Source organism: Malaclemys terrapin, chromosome 6, assembly GCF_027887155.1.
Source record: "Malaclemys terrapin pileata isolate rMalTer1 chromosome 6, rMalTer1.hap1, whole genome shotgun sequence".
In the NCBI taxonomy this organism is placed as follows: Eukaryota; Metazoa; Chordata; order Testudines; family Emydidae; genus Malaclemys; species Malaclemys terrapin.
Window position 1 is genome coordinate 81,566,313 of NC_071510.1, and position 14,284 is coordinate 81,580,596.

The 14,284-nt window shown below is 42.6% G+C and overlaps 1 protein-coding gene across 4 annotated transcripts in view; it reads left to right on the top strand.

Annotated features, from left to right (window-relative positions):
* Positions 1-14,284, top strand: part of EDIL3 (EGF like repeats and discoidin domains 3) — a 437,917-nt gene that overhangs the window by 348,509 nt on the left and 75,124 nt on the right. The window lies entirely within an intron of this gene.

Genomic DNA, 14,284 nt, shown 5'->3' on the forward strand with positions numbered 1-14,284 from the left:
AGTAACACACAATCCACCTGATGCTAACCCCAAAAAAATAAGGAAATGAAGAGGTAAGTCACCCCAGTACATACCCTCTACTTCCCCCACCTCCTGGCATGCACCTTATCATAATCACAACTGTTGTACCTGCACTGTAACTGTAAGTCTTCACCTTGGGGATGCCAGCCTCCGAACAAAACACACTATTACCCCATATCCATAACTAATTATGGGAGGAAGTAGTTTGGTAAAGGGGTCTGTGGAGAAGGCTGGTGAAATTCAGTGGCCTGTGTTACACAAAAGGTCAGATTAGATTATCATATTGGTTTCTTCTGGCCTTAAAATCTATAGATCTATGAATGCATCATACACTCCCCAAGCACCTTGAGGAGGACTTCTGTTTGAGTTAAAACCCCAAGTCTTGTGGACTCTTTCATCCCTCCTCCTGCTTTTAAAGGCCACATTTTTATTCTACAGGAAAATAACCTATTTCAAAGCCATGCAAGAGCATCGGTTAATTTGCTATTCACTAACTGACCATTACTCCTGCCAATTACTCTCTGCTGTCTCTCATTTCCTAGGCAAATGAAAACACAATTTACCAGCTTAGAATATCATAGTCTATGCCCCTTGATCAAGACTGAGATGAGGGAGTAGGTTTCAGAAACTTTTCACTCATGAACACTGCTCTTTAAGGGATTTAGAGAGACAAGGTGGGTGAGGCAATATATTTTATTGGAGCAACTTCCGTTGATGAGAGAGACAAGCTTTGAAGCTTACGCAGAGTTCTTCTTTAGGTCTCTTTAAGGGTTGTCTTTTTTAGGGAGACATCTTTTTGAAACTACACATATAACAGTGATCTTAACAAAAAGCAAGTTATATTAAAAATAAAGAAATGTCATTAAAACAAAAGAAATCATTTGCTTAATGTATCTCGATGTAAATTTCTCATAGTCTTTTCAGCCTAGTTACAAACCTAAAAGGAAATAGCTTATATTCCTTAGAAAGCATTCCCCTCTTTCTTACTTCTCTGATTTGCCTGTCAACATTGCTTGCTGCACTAGATACCAACTCCTCTTGCTGTTTCCAGAGTTGTTTCCTATCTAGTCGATGTGACTGGGTCAGCTTGCAAGTTCAGACATATCGCCATTGTTTTCAGACAGCCAACGCCACTTCCCAAACTTGTTTCCTCCAGTTACCTACATACACAATAGTTGTTTTCAGTTGTTGCATTATCTAGGGGATGAGCCATTGAGAATACAAAGATTCTTAACTATGATTAACATCTGTCTTTCAAAGTCTTACTGACAAATCTCAGGTACAGCATTTCACAGACAACTCTGCACATCTCTGCCTGTGATAGCATCTGTCAGGCCTTTTCTGACCCCTGCTGCACTGGTGCCTCAATGCCCCTTGCTCAAGGTAACCCACTCCAAAGAAGCTACCAACAACATTTAGTCCTCCAAAGGCCTAGAAGGGCCAGGAGGAGACAATGACCAATTGGGAGTCAGCAGGCCAGTGAAGAAGTCTAGTCGTCTTCTTCTCAAGGCAGAATTGGGTGAGACCGGACAGTGCTACACAGAATCCCAGGGCCTTTCCTACAAGCACCACGACGAAGCTCTTGTACGTGAGGCTTTGTTTCTTTATTTATAAGCCCAGACAGCCAACTTCTGAGTTTATTTATTTATTTTTTTTTACAATGTTTAGAGACTGCTGTTAAATTAATGGCATAGGCTGCCCTGCTCCAAACAGGCAGCCAAAACTCGTGGACTAAGGGTTTGTCTTCACTACCCACCGGATCGGCGGGCAGCGATCGATCCAGCAGGGATCGATTTATCACGTCTAGTCTAGACACGATAAATCGACCCCCAAGCACTCTCCCGTCGACTCCTGTACTCCACCGCTGCGAGAGGCACAGGCGGAGTCAACAGGGGAGCAGCAGCAATCGACATACAGCGGTGAAGTAGACATCACAGTGAGTCGATCTAAGTACATCGACTTCAGCTACGTTATTCACATAGCTGAAGTTGCGTAACTTAGATCGATTCCCCCTGCCCCCCAGTGTAGACCAGGCTAAGACAGGAAAAGCCTGCAGGTGCTATGGTGCATTATTACCTGCCATTCTGCCCCAGCCATTTTCTGTACTGTCTTTTCAAACAGACAGATTAGCAAATCAACCCCATCACTTATTTTCTGGCACTATGAATTAGGGAAGAGGTCTAGGCCCTCTTTCACAGCAATGTATTGTTAATTGAGATTTTGTTTTAAATTACATGTTCTTAATTCTGCTAAATCTATAAATATATTTAAATATATTTATCACTGTACTTCTAAATATTAGAAACAACTTAATTATTCTAAATAGGGCTCTACTTCCATGAAACTTTTTTTCTGTGTATTTTGCCACAAGGCATGGGAAGGGTTTTCTAGCTTGATGCCCATGAATGGGCATAAAGCCTTATACTGTTTATTCACAGTTTTACACTGTTCCCATGGAACTGTGATGTTTTAAGAAAACCACTGTTCCCTCAAAAATAGACTGGAGCAACAATCCATGTCATCTTTTAATGTCTCTCATGTTGACTACATGTGAAGGAATCAACTAAGCATGATCAGAGAGAACACCAATGTTGACACACAACATATTGCTGCTAGAGATTGATAAAATGGAATCACTGTAGCCAATTAGCTTTAGATGTGTCTAGATTTCTATTTCACACCTAATTGCTAAAAATAATATAGTAGATTTTTTATTAGTATTTCCTCCACCACTGAACATGGTCTCCAGTATCAGATGTTGTCTTGGAGCTTTTGCACCAATATGCTTAGATATCAGTTGGAATAACTCTTAACTTTGCTTATGCTTTCAGCATAATGCAGGACCACTATTTTTATCTTCTAAGATCCTGATGGTGTGAGGCACAGATGGAGAGTCTTATTCAAAATAAGTCATCACTTTCTTTGTATTATATTTGCAGAAAATATGATACTGTTTTGTGCAAACTTAGGATCTGTGTGTCTTCATTTATACAGACTCTTTTCTGTTTAGTAAAAGATTTGCATGTTCATTTTCTAGATAATCAGACAAAAGATATATTGTTATTGATTTGTTGGAACAGACCAGTGGTCCCTTTAGTTAGTTTTATCATATGCTTCTGAGGAAAGCAGAATCCTTAAAGCTGGTATAAGTTGCATCTTATTATTCCCCTGGCATGGGGGGAATCTCCAGTGGCATAAAGCCATTTATGCCGCTCCTTTCTATTTTTCCCTTGGAAAAAATGAATGGACCAGGAATGGGAGGGCAACATGACTAGAGTGCATTGAGCTCCAATGATTCATGGCTAGTGTAATGCCCCCTAGGTGCCAACATAATTCAACATAAATTGGAGCAGATAATTCTGGAGTCAAAATGCCCTTGGCAGCCCTGGCAATTGCAAGAGTGCAAAAGTGGTATACAATCAGCTTTCCCACCCACTTCAAGTCCTGTGTTATAGGATATTGCAAATTGAACATGAGCTAACAATGTGATGCGGTTGCAAAGAAGGCTAATATTCTGGGATTCTATTAACAGGAGTCTCATATGTAAGACATGGGAGGTAATTGTCCTGCTCTACTCGGCACTGGTGAGGCCTCAGCTGGAGTATTGTGCCCAGTATTGTGCACCACACGTTAAGAAAGATGTGCACAAATTGGAGAGAGTCCAGAGGAGAGCAGCTAACATGATTAAGATTTAGAAAACTTGACCTATGACAAAAGGTTAAAATAGGCTTCCAAGGGAGGTTGTGGAAGGATTGGAGGATTTTAAGAACAGGTTAGACAAACACCTCTCAGGGATGGTCTAGGTTTACTTGGTCCTGCCTCAGCATGGGGAGCTGGACTAGATGACCTCCCAAGGTACATTCCAACCCTACGTTTCTATGATTCCAGTCTTGCCTGGGTTCACTTAAGTTCTTGGGTAAAGAGCAGCTAACTCATCTCTTGTAGGCATTCTGATATTTTAATAGTGATAATGGGTTCATCTATTGCCAAGTACAGCTTATCTGGATCCAAGAATCTGGCCCATAAGTGTGTTAGAATTTGGTCCTTAATTTCCAGAGTTCAAAACTTATACATATTGTCATCTGCCAACCTGTACAGTAGAATTGCAGATTATAAATAAACCATTAAATGAAATCACATAGCTTGTTTATGATTGCGCCATAATAGAGACTTTTTAACACAAGTAATTAAAAAAATTACTGTGTTCTTTGGATGACTTTTAATGGTCTCATTGTGTCAGGAAATTTTAGTTTAGGTTTTCCTCGTGGACAAAGAGTCAGTGTGTCATCTGAAGTTTATATACTGCTTCACAGATAAGTATTTGGTGTTAGAAATAATTATTATTGTGTTAGAATTTGTGTGTGTTCTTTTAATTGCTGGTCTCATAATTTGACAAGGAGTGAAAACTATCCTAGGTAAGAGGATACATGTAAATATAATAGTAGGTTGATTTTAGTTTTTATACTAAGAGTATTCTTTCTGGCATCATTTTATATTTCAAATTAAGGCCCATTGTTTAATTAAAATGGGTTCAGTGAATCAGAAGTATATTTTCTCTTCATTGACTAATTTTAAAAACTGCTGAAAGTTGGAATAAGGAAAAAATGCTAGTTTAAGAGCAATTTGGGTAATTAACAAAATGAGGAAATTATATGGCTTCTAGATGGCTTGGAGTACATAAACAGCATGTTATGACAGTGTTTTTAAGATATAAAAAGTATTCGGTGGAAATTGTAAGCTTAATTATAATATGTCATAAAAGTAGATGAATCCTTCCACGCAGCTCCACTGAACCTCAGCCAGTACCACCAGAGTAGGAGAGGGGAATTAAAATCCTTTAAAATCTAAGCCAACTCTTTCTCCTGTGCACCCTCACAAAAGGCCTCTCTCCTGCATGTGCACGCTCTCTTTGCACCAGGAGATCTGGTATCCTCTGTATGTGTGTGTATATATATTTCCTCAATATATGTTCCATTCTATATGCATCCGAAGAAGTGGGCTGTAGTCCACGAAAGCTTATGCTCTAATAAATTTGTTAGTCTCTAAGGTGCCACAAGTACTCCTGTTCTTCTAAATATAGTGGATTTGGTTGTTTTGGAAAGGTGGGGGTAAGTGAGAAAATTGTGTGACAGCTGTTTAACTTCTCTCACCCACGCATTGCCTGCAGGAGTTCATGACTATGTCTTATAATTTGTTGTTTTTCTGCTACAGTTCTTCATTTTTAGTTCACTGATGATCATAGATGAGAAGCTAGATAACTGAGGAAAGACCTAATATGGTGGGAACAATTTAATGAACAGAGATGATGAATGGTGGGTGGGTGAGTGACTCTTACTTTTGTATTGTTTGTGAAGAATTTAAAGTGTTGGTTTTGGAATCTATCTGTTGATATGTTGAGGCAGGAGGCATTGATATTGTTCCTCAGAGTTTTCCATGTGGGATGGGTAGAGTTTATAAACATTGTTTCTAATGATCGCTCTACATCTTGAATGATCTCTATGATCATTGTTCTAATGCTCTCTCTAGATCTAGAGCCCAAGCTGGATTCAGTTATGGGAACTAGTGGATGTAGCAACTAAATCAGTTTAGATAGAATGGGAAAAAAGCCAACTGGACAGTGTACTTTAGAAGATTCTCTGTTTTGTACAATCAACCTGATTTCAGTGCCAGGTTGTACAGCAATTGATGAGTATTCCAAAGACCAACAGATGAGTATTTCTGGAAGGTTTTCTTAGGCCTTGTCTACACTATGGAGGTGAGTCGACCTAATTTACGCAACTCCAGCTATGTGAATAATGTTGCTGGAGTTGATGTAGCTTAGGTTGACCTACTGCGGTGCCTACACCACGCTGGGTGGATGGGAGACACTCTCCCATTAACTTATCTTACACTTCTCTTTCCGATGGAGTACAGGAGTCGAGGGGAGAGCAATCTGTGGTCAGTCCCCGATAAATGTAGACATGCCCTTATGTTTACACTATCTGCCAGATCTAAGAGCAGAGGGGCTGTGAGATGATAGTTTTCACACTCAGAAAAGGCTAAGAAATCTGTAAGTCTGGAAAGCTTTGGAAGGCTTTTCAGTATGCCATTAACGTTCACTTACCCTCTGGTTCTCAGTGGTGTGGCTGTAATCGCTTCCCAGACAATCGGGGCTCTGAAGCCTGTGGGGTTTCAGATAGTGGAAAGAAGGACCTTTGTTTCAGATTTTGTACTGAAATACCAGGAAGAATTTGGGGCAGTCTTGTTTATTTTAGGCTCCCCTATCATTTGAAGATAACTTGAAAAGTAAAAGGTAAGAGGCTGCTGTTGCATCCTGCCTGGAGGTCTTTGTTCAGGCATTCAGTTGTGGCAGTGGATCTCCCCTAATAGCTCATTGGTCTTGAAATGTGTGGTCCCTGCACATAAATGTCCTAGAACTTCGAGCTATTCGCAATGCGTGCTGTCACTTCCTGCCACTAATCAAGAATCATCACGTACGCATAGTGACAGACAACATTGCATGCATGTTTTATGTAAACAGGCAGGGAGGAGCTCGATCCCATTCGCTGTGCACAGAGGCTATGAAGCTCTGGAATTGGTGCATTGCGAACAACATCCAGGTATCAGCTGCCTATCTTCCCGGAGTAATGAACACCACAGCGGACGAACTAAGCAGACGCTTCCCATGGGACCACGAGTGGGAGATAGATGAGAAAACCATTCACAATGTATTCAGCACTTGGGGTTACCTAACAATAGATCTTTTTGCAACTACAAAAAACAAGAAATGTCCCAATTTCTGCTCCAGAGCAGGACTGGGCAAACATTCCCTGGGAGACGCATTCATGATCTCATGGCACCGAAACCTACTCTATGCGTTTCCCCCGATACCAGTTCTCAACAGGGTCCTGATAAAAATACGAACAGACTGAGCCAAGGTGATCCTCATTGCCCCGTCATGGCCCAGACAACCGTGGTTTCCGTTCCTCACCAGAATGTCGATTCAACCACCAATCTCCTTGCCTCTCATTCCGAACCTCCTATCACAACAACACGGCCGCTTTCTCCACCCCAACCTGTCCATGCTTCACCTCAAATCCTGCTTCCTACATGGTTTTCCCAAAGCGAACTAGATTGCTCTGAACAAGTTCAAAAGGTGCTCCTACATAGCAGAACACAATCTACTCGCATGACCTATCTTCGAAAGTGGAAACGATTCACATATTGGTGTTCCGCTAAACACCTTTGTCCCACGTCGGTATCTCTTTCGCTCATACTTGACTATCTATTGGGCCTTAAGCAATCCGGCCTTTCTTTCAGCTCCATCAGGGTCCATTTAGCTGCTATTACAACTTTTCACAACAGAATTGATGACACATCTGTCTTTGCTCATTTTATCACTAAGCATTTCCTCAAGGGACTACAAACCCTATACCCAGACATTAAACCACCTACCACCCCTTGGGACCTTCATCTAGTACTGTCTTGCCTAACTCAACAACCATTTGAACCCCTAGCCACGTGCTTCCTTTTACACCTCTCGATGAAAACAGCATTTCTAGTGGCAATTACCTCTGCCAGACGGGCAGGAGAAATAGAAGCTCTTATGGCAGACCCACCATATATGCTATTTTTTAAAGACAAGGTTACCCTCAGATTACACCCCAAATTTCTTCCAAAGGTACACTCGTCATTCCACATTAATGAGCCAATATACCTACCGACTTTTTTTCCGAAACCACATGCGAACTCGTTCGAAGCCTCAATGCATACACTAGATGTACGCAGAGCCTTGTCCTTCTATTTGGATAGAACCAAACCTTTTAAAAAGTCTGGAAGAAGTTCTGTCTCCATTGCGGAGCGCTCCAAAGGTATGCCTATTTCTACCCAGAGACTTTCGAACTGGATTTCCCAGTGCATCCGGTTGTGCTATCAGATGAAGGTTACACCTCCAGACGGCATCAGAACACACTCCACTAGATCTCTGGCTGCCTCTGTAGCATTCTTATGCAAAGTTCCCCTGGCTGATATTTGTAAAGCAGCCACCTGGTCCTCTGAGCACACATTTGTTAAACACTATGCCCTTACTCAAGGCCCTCTATCTGACAGACGTTTGGGCAGGGCTGTACTATCCACAGCATTCCTATCAGATCCGAAGTCCCTACCTCCTTAAGATACACGGCTTTTAAGTCACCTGGAGTGGAGCACCCACAGGGACATCTCTCGAAGAAGAAGAGGAGGTTACTCACCCTGTGCAGTAACTGACGTTCTTCGAGATGAGTGTCCCTGTGGGTGCTCCACTACTCACCCTCCTCCCCTCTACTTCGGAGTTGGGGGGCCTCCGTTGTAGAGAAGGAACTGAGGAGACTGGCCATGCATGTGTACTATCAACCTAGACTCACAGCAGGGGGCAGCCTCTGAGCATACGTGGCCGCTATGAGTACTGCTGCAAAAATCTCCGAGCAAAGGCGCAGGAACGCACCAACACCTGGAGTGGAGCACCCATAGTGACACTCATCTCGAAGAACGTCAGTTACTGCACAGGGTGAGTAACCTCCTCTTTCCCAGTGCTTGGCCAAAACAGGGACTTACATAAAAACTAATTTTTGGATCAAACTGTGGTTTTAGGGGGGTCACAAGCAGCTGGGTATTTTTAAAACATTTTGTAATAATTTCTCTCTTCATATGGAAAAATAGAGTGCTGATTTAATCACTAAGTGCTGTACAATGTGTATTAGTTTTTATTAAATCATACAAATGGACAGACCAAGAGGGACAGGGCATTTCAAAGTAGAAAAAAAAGTCACTTAAGGACGAAGGCTAGAGAGAAAACATTGCGAGTTAAAATTAATATATTTTAATTAAGTGGGACTGGTTTTGTTCTCTCTTTTGTCAGGGTTACAGAAGATTAATTTCCCTGTCATATGACAAGGATTATTACCCACTGACTATTGGCTACAGCTACATTTCTCTCCACTTTTTTTTTTTTTAATTTTGAAAGTCACATGGGAATAAAACAACACTAACCTAAAATAATCACAAATTTACACATCTGTAGTTATATACCTGCCACATGGTAAGTACCCATTGATTTTCTGTTTTCCCCAATGCCTGTATCTCATGATGCCTGCAAAGCATGTTGCCTTGCCTTCACTATGCCAGTGTCACTTCCCATTAATTGATCTAATCAGTGACAAAATGCACTCCTTTGCATCCAAGGACATTACCTGGGCAATGCACTGGATATCCATTCCTGAGGTCACACTCTAACCCAATGTTTCCTTCATATAATTTCAAGCAAACTCCATTACTCACAATAGTATTGTTAAAGTGTACATTGCAGCATTGCCCTTTCCAGAATTGCTTTTGACTCTGCAAAGCTTTGCTTCCCAGTTCGTTTTATGAAAATGTTTATAGTGAGAATTGAATTTAAGCCATCATTTTAAATAAGGCAGCATAAAAATCTGTGTTTATACAGTATTAGCTTTTTAATGATGTCTTTAGGCAATAAAGTCCAGGGCCTCAGTAAACTCACTGATTTTATATTGGCTGGCCACTTTCAATGAGATTATTAAAAACACAGGTGAGGCAAAGCCTTCAAAAACTTCATATTGCAAGAATTGTTTCTAGGCATCCATGAAATACACAACAGTAGGAGGTAACAGTTTGATTGTTTCTTTGGGTTCTACTTTTTATAATGGTAGTCTGATAGATAGCTCTGAAAGAGAAGGTTCGGTTGAACAGCAGAGCAATTGTATTGATAGATACAACAGTAAAAGCAGTTCCATGGTATAGTCTCATACTGTACTCAATGAATGATGTTTCCAATTCTTCCTTTTAAAGGCTTTTGTAGAAAAATATAATGAGTTAACTTTGTTACAATGACTGCTACTTATTAAACATAACACATTCATCTTTGGTTATAAATATCTGTGAGAAGTTTCCCTAAGCAGGTGAAGCTGCCTCTCTGTTAGCTTTAAAGCGTTGCAGGAAAGCACTGTCAATTCCTTTACACACTTATCATTCCTCTCTGTGTATCACTGCCTTGCATACAAAATGTCAAGTATCAGGGGGTAGCCGTGTTAGTCTGTATCTACAAAAACAACAAGGAGTCTGGTGGCACCTTAAAGACTAACAGATTTATTTGGGCATAAGCTTTCGTGAGTTAAAACCTCACTTCTTCGGATGCATAGTGAAAGTTACAGATGCAGGCATTATATACTGACACATGGAGAGCAGGGAGTTACTTCACAAGTGGAGAACCAGTGTTGACAGGGCCAATTCAATCAGGGTGGATGTAGTCCACTCCCAATAATAGATGAGGAGGTGTCAATTCCAGGAGAGGAAAAGCTGCTTCTGTAGTGAGCCAGCCACTCCCAGTCCCTATTCAAGCCCAGATTAATGGTGTTGAATCTACTCTGGCAACAGCATCAGAGGACCCAACCACATCAGCCACACCATCAGGGGCTCATTCACCTGCACATCCACTAATGTCATATATGCCATCATGTGCCAGCAATGCCCCTCTGCCATGTACATTGGCCAAACCGGACAGTCCCTCCGCAAAAGAATAAATGGACACAAATCAGACATCAGGAATGGTAATACACAAGCCAGTAAGTGAACACTTCAATCTCCCTGGTCATTCTATTACAGATTTAAAAGTCACTATCATTGAACAAAAAAATTTCAGAAACAGACTTCAAAGAGAAACAGCAGAACTAAAATTCATTTGCAAATTCAACACCATTAATCAGGGCTTGAATCTGGCCCTGTCAACACTGGTTCTCCACTTGTGAAGTAACTCCCTGCTCTCCATGTGTCAGTATATAATGCCTGCATCTGTAACTTTCACTCTATGCATCCGAAGAAGTGAGGTTTTAACTCACGAAAGCTTATGCCCAAATAAATCTGTTAGTCTTTAAGGTGCCACCAGACTCCTTGTTGTTTTTGCATACAAAAGGAAATTGAATAATGACAAATTTCCCATTACAATAATGGCTTTTGATTCTGATAAAAAGAAATAGGGAGCATAAGCTGAAGCTCTCCAGTTGTTCTGAAAGTGGATGTACGTAGGCTTTAACTCTGAAGTGTTCATTGTTTTTGAGTATTTACTCCCAATTGCTTACTACCAGTAACAGCACCCTCAGAAAATGACACAGAGTTTAATGTGAAGGTTGGTAGGTTTTTCATTTGTTTTACACTGCAAGCAATTGAATAATAGCCATACTTTCCACTGATTTTCACTAATGATTTATGGGTAACAGAAGCATAGTTATTTCCCCTGCTTTTTGTCCATTTATAATAACAAAACCATATTTTCTTTCCCTTTTTAAAAAAGGGAAAAGGCAGACTGGTCAAAATTGCTTAGAGGGAGATGGAAGGGATGGGTATAAAATATGCTACTTATTCCTTCCTACTCTCTTTCTGCAGTAGCATTGTAAAATGGTGGTTAGTTGTGTCCATGGCCGGTGCAAGGATATTTTGCGCCCTGGGCGAAACTTTCACCTCGCGCCCTGCCCCCCGTTCCCCCAAATATCACATACATTATACACAATACACGGTCACAGAGTAACATGTTATAATTTATGCAAGCATAACACAGCAGCAGGGCTTAAAACTCAGACAGGGCCACCCAGAGGATTCAGGGGGCCTGGGGCAAAGCAATTTCGGGGGCCCCTTCCATAAAAAAAAGTTGCAATACTGTAGTAACATGTATTTGGAAATGTAAAAAATAACTAGTGAAATACATTCAAAAATTAATTTGTAATAATTTGAAAATACACTAAATACATTATTTAAAAACATTAAAAGCTGTAATGGTATGTATGCATTTGCAATTACATAATGGGCTGTTGCTGGGTGATGGTTGGTACCAATGGGCTGTCGCTGCCTGGAGGTGGTGCTGCTGTTGCCCAGGGCTGGGTGGGGAGCTGGGCTCTGGGTTCGGGGGTGCCCGGCTCACAGGGGCTGGGCTCAGGGATGTGGGGAGATGGGGTCGGGGGTGCCTGGTTCAGAGGGGCTGGGCTTGGAGCTGGGGGTCAGGGCTGGGTGGGGGATGGGTTAGGGGGGGTGTCCAGCCCCGGCCCCTTACCATGCTGCTTACCCCCTCTCCCAGGAGCCTCCGACATACTCATGGGAGCCCCTGCGGGGCCCAGGGAAAATTGCCCCACTTGCCCCCCCCTCCCCCCTCTGGGCAGCCCTGAACTCAGATACTGGGCATGGCAGAGGCTGGAGTAGGGAGAGGGGGGCACTGGGGCAGCTCAGCTCTGCAGGCTGCCGTCCTCTCCAGCCACCATGCACAAGGGGAGCAGGAGCAGGGACCAGCCAAGGACCAAGGGGGCAGGAGCACAGGCGCCTGAGGCCGAGCTGTGTGGGGAAGCGCTTACCTATTCTCTTTCTTCCTTTGCTCCACCAGACCACCACCTGGGGCTCTTTTCTTCTCCGTGCCCCCCGCTGGGGCTGACCAAGTAGGCGGAGCCAGGAGGCAGCCGCCCCTTTCCTCCAGAAGCCCTGCTGAGTCGCGCCTGTCACCAGGCTCATGCCACGTGCCATAAGCAGAGCTGCGAAGTTCTGCCTAGCCGCCGGCACCCCCGCCGGCAATGACAGGAATCGCATGGGATGGAGCGGATGCTGCGCTGGGAGGGAGAGGGAGTCTGAGCCACCGGCAGGCAGCGCAGGGGTTCCCCTGGGTCCGCGCGCCGCTGGCAGCCCAGAGGTTCTCCTGCCGGCGATGCGCGGACCCAGGGGAACCCCTAGGCTGCCGGTGGTGCACGGACCCAGGGGAACCCCTAGGCTGCCTGCCGGGGGCTCAGACTCCCTCTCCTTCCCAGCGCAGCAGCTGCTGGAACGCTTTAAAAAAAATTGGGGGGCACCGCTTTTTGGTGCCCCCAAATCTTGGCACCCTAGGCAACCGCCTACTTGGCCTAAATGGTAGCACTGGCCCTGATTGTGTCTTAACTATTTATTATTATCATAGCAGCATCTACAGGCTCCAACTGAGACTGGAGCCTTACTATGCTAGGCACTGTACAAATGCATAGTTCAGTACAGTTCTTGTCCCAAAATTCCTACAGTCTAAATAAGACAAAAGGTGGGAGGGAAAAGAGATGCATGGAGAGATGAAGCAACTTGGCTGAGGACAAACATCAAGCCAGTATCAGAACTTGGAGTTGAACTCCTGTCCTCTAGTTTAATACCCTTGCTGTTGGATCTTACTACTTCTCATTATCCCCTCTAATATATATAATATTGTCTATATCCAGGGTGATTTAAGTTCTTCCTCAATGTTAATTTATAACTCTGCAAGGCAATCACTTACTTTCTTTGTACCTCTAATAGATCCAATATAAAAGAGTGCAAACGGACTGTGAAGCTACTATTCACTGAATGAAGTTTTGTATTTATTTTGTGTTCTAATTATTGTATTCATAATACCACTGTTATTAATCTAACCAATGCAATGAGGCTGTATTACAAGAATCTGGCTGATTTAACAATATTTTTGTTCAACAATTGAGACACTTTCTCCTAGCAGGGTTTCGGTCCCTGGATTAGATAAAATAGATACAGAGAGATCCATTTTTTACTGACAAATTTTGTATGTGGGGGGGGGGGGGGCTATAAAGTAAGAGTACTCGCCACCCATAGTTGATATTTTTGCAAATATTCACTTTTGGGAAGCACCCCTCTTCCACCCCACCTTTTGAAGAGATCTTCCTACACAAATGCAGGAGACATGCCTGCAGATCTGGGACTCTCCACTCTTTAGAGGTTGCCGGAACACTGGCAGATAACAGTTCAGGGTGAATGTTGCTATTAAATATTGTTCAATATTTTGGAGATTCTTCAGAAGAGAATCAGGCCCTAATCTCCTATTTAGAAATTATATGTATATTTTCAAAGTTTAGGGTAGGGGAGAAGGCAAATAAAAGAGAAAGCATCCGAGGGAAGCCCTTGTGCTATATGTAGCCTCTTTTAGTGACCAGAAACAAAGATAATTGACACCAGTTGGAGGGGCAGATTCTGACTTGGTGTAACTCCACTGAAGTCCCCAAGGTATATAGATTATATGGCACCCAATCAGAGAAGAAGCTGAGCACCGTCAACTGCCATTAAACATTCCTTAATAACTTGCAGGAATGGTCCCTTCACTATAAGACCATTTTTTCTCTCTGTTAATAGCATTTACATTGCTTGATCCTCAAGTAGTAGAAGTGCAGCTTCCCTGCCAGAAAATGTGATATAGGGGGGGGAAAAAAAAAAACTTGCTAGAAAACACTCA